Here is a 3,450-nt window from a genome sequence, read left to right as displayed (position 1 = left end):
CCATCTTGGCATTGCCCTTGCCCCATCTCTCAACGGTGGACATGTGTCCCATGAGCTCTACAGGACAGGTTCTAGCCCCCATCCTGCAAGACCCAGATCAAATGTGACCTCCTCCCAAGAGCTTGCTCTGGTTACAGATCTGTCCCTCTTTCCCAGACATTCCTCTAGAAAAGGGACAAGTGACAAGACTCGGGGCGGGGGGAGTGGCAGATGATTGGGAGATGGGGAGGAAGACTCAGAGAAGCAAAGGGTATCTTCACCTCACCTGCACAGTCTGGGCTCAGAAGGGGCAGACTGGAGAAGCAGTGGGAGCCCCGCACTGTGCATGTGAACCCTGTTCCCTTTACATTGCATAAAGCTCATTGGTAAAGGTGTTACTCTAGGGGAGTGGGGTCTGGGGTCTGAGCTCCATGGTCACTGGGGTCCTGAAAAGGCAGACAATGACCATTTCTTCCAGAAGTCTGCAATTGTGGTGATGGGAGAAAAGGGGTTGGGAGGCAGAGAGACAGGACTCCTGCCTCTGCAATATTCACATTCCAGTAAAGGGAAAGGAAGGGAGCAGCAACCTTGTGAAGCTCCTCCTGGGTGCCAAGTTCCATGTGAGATATTTCACAAAGTCTCTGTCAGACACACAGGAAACAGATGTCTCGAAGAACAGGCCTGGCCCAGGCACATCAGTCTGACAGGGCTGGGATTCCCACCAAGTCTCTGTCAAATCTACAGCTTGTGCCACATGACAGAAGGGGTCCACTCACATGGCTGTTGGCCTGAGGACCTCAGTTTCTTTCTGGCTATTGGCAGGAGGCCACCTTCACGTTCCCTGTAATGTGGACCTTTCCATAGGGCAGCCCACATGGCTGTTAGCTTCATCAGACCAATCAAGTAGAGAAAGAGAGAGGGAAGGAGAGAAAGAGAGAGAAGCAGGCAGGAGGAGAGAGAAGGGAATTGTATGTGTGCAAGATGTACATCACGGTCTTTATAATCCAATCTTTGAAGTGACATCCCAAAACTTTTGCAATATTCTCATTAGAAGAAAGTCACTGGGTCCAGGGCACACTCGAGGGGGAGGGGATTACACAAGAGTGTGAATCGCAGGAGGTGGGGATCACTGGGGTTGGAGACTACGACAGTTCATTCTCCGGCCCCAATGATTTATGTCCCCTCTGCATGCAAAATACATTCACCCCTTCCCAAGGCCTGTAAAAGTCTCATTCCATTTCTGCACTGCCTTAAAATCCAGACTCTCAGATGTGAATGAGTCTCCTTGGGTGTATTCCTTGAGTATGGCTTCTTAAGTACTAATTTTTCTCCACCTGTAGATCTATGAAACTTGAGACACGTTATCTGTCCCCAAACCATCCCATATATAATGGCAGAAGAGGTACAGGATAACCACTACAGACATTCCATTTCAAAAGGGGGACGGGGAATTTTGAGACAAAGGAGTCACTGGTCTACAGCAATTGTGAAATTCAGCTGGATGTTCCTTGATTAGGTTTCAAGGCCTGGGAATAATTCTCCATGGCTCTTGGTTCTGCTCTCTGGGCTCTTGGTTCCACCCTCTATGCTTTCCTTCCTTTTTCATGAAAGGCAGCACATGTTTGCAGCTCACTAGTTTTCCCAGTCTGCTTCCTGCCAGTAGAATTTGGGAGGGTCAAATGACTTTGTTTTATTTTGTACTGTCTCTGTAATCAGCTGCTACTAGGCAATTGATTCCATAGAGGGGCTTCGTGTTTTTGTGCTGTTGGCAGGTTGGGCACTCAGCAGTGGCTATAGCCAGACTGGCCTTGGTGAAAGTCCTTATTGTGGAACACATGTATCAACTCCCTGCCTGCCACCATGGCCATTTTGTTCAGGAGTCCATTGAGTAAGGAAAAGGGTAACAGACATAGAGGTCGACTAACAACCACAGAACATTGTTCATCTGATTGAGATCCTCCTCCACAGTGGATTTTCTCTGGTGCCCATTTATGTGGGATGTGAATATCCTCACACTTTGGCCCATTTCAAGAGGGGCATCCATATGCCCCCTCCCCAGACCTCCTTATTAATAATGTTTTGATCCTGTTCTTTCCAAGTCCTTGACCATCTAGCCAAATCATTAGGAACTACTCATGAATCCGTGGAGATCTATACCTATGACCATCTTTGTGACCAGTCAGTCTTCCTACTGGGAGAATTTCCCTTCTCATTGTCTTTTAGGATCAACCCTAAGTGAGACTGTAACACTGCAGCTACCCACTTCCAGCTAGTATCAGCATATCATGCAGCACCATCTGTAACCCAAGCATAAATATCGGACCCCTTAGTCATCTGGTCACAGTGAACAACCCATGAGGCCTCAGGTGTGAGTGAGAAAGGGACGGCAGTACAGCTGATGGGGGTATGATCCACTTACCCAGGTAGCTTACTTGTGTCTTCTAGATCTGCTTGTATAAACCTATCCTACTTGGTGGAGCACAGAGACAACCTCAGCTTGGTGGGACAGTTTAACACAGAGCTCACATTTTGTCCTATGCTCAGGCATTCATTCACAAAATAGATCTGCTTTTCCATTCTTATTTTTTCTCTGCTTCTGAGACTCCTATTATCACAATGTGGCCACTTCTCATTTTATCTTCCATTTCTTTAGTCTTTTATAAAATATTTTATATCTCTTTATGTCTTCCTATTGATCTTTCCACTCACTTATTTGTTCCTCAGCTATAGCCCTTCTACCCATTATGCCATCTATACCATGTTTACTCCAATGATGTGTCCGGGAACTAGCAAAATCACCACAGGATGGGATTTAGGATTTCCTGGGCCCAATATGAGAAGAACTTAGACTGACACTTCATGTATGACCAAATTCCACTCTGACTGCTGGGACACAGTGACAGTCTAGGCCACCAGGGATTAACATTAACTCAGAACCAGTCTCTATTAAAAGGTCTGGATATGTCCCTGTCCCCAGGGCACAATTACACTGGCTGCAGGTCCCTGCGGGAAAAGCAAGGAGGGGGACTTTACCATACACACTTATGAAAAGTGTAGCAAGGTCCTTCTTCAAACGGACCCTCCCCTTCATTCATGGGGCTCTAACCCACGAACTGGAGGAGAGGCTAGGACTCTACATTTTGAGAACTAGATCACAACTGTATTTGCTAGACTAGATATTTTTGGTTATATAAATTGAATACGATCTTATTAGGCTGTCTAACAATTTTGGAACCAGAGAAACCATGTTTAATTAGCAACCACTACAGAGCCCCACAGGTCAAACGATTCTGATTGCTGCTATGGCTCTGCTGTCCATTATAGGAACGAGACCCAACTTGTCTCTGGAGGTGACTCTATCATTCCCATTGAAATTATGGGGCCCATTATCATGATCACTCACCATAATCCTGTAAAACCACTGCAATGCTTTTTAAGGATACTGATGCTCACTCGTATATTAACTAAGGT

The sequence above is a fragment of the Pteropus medius genome, unplaced genomic scaffold (assembly GCF_902729225.1).
Source record: "Pteropus medius unplaced genomic scaffold, Ma_sr-lr_union100, whole genome shotgun sequence".
Lineage (NCBI taxonomy): Eukaryota > Metazoa > Chordata > Mammalia > Chiroptera > Pteropodidae > Pteropus > Pteropus medius.
The sequence above is the reverse complement of the archived record's forward strand: the minus strand, read 5'-3'. Positions refer to the sequence as shown.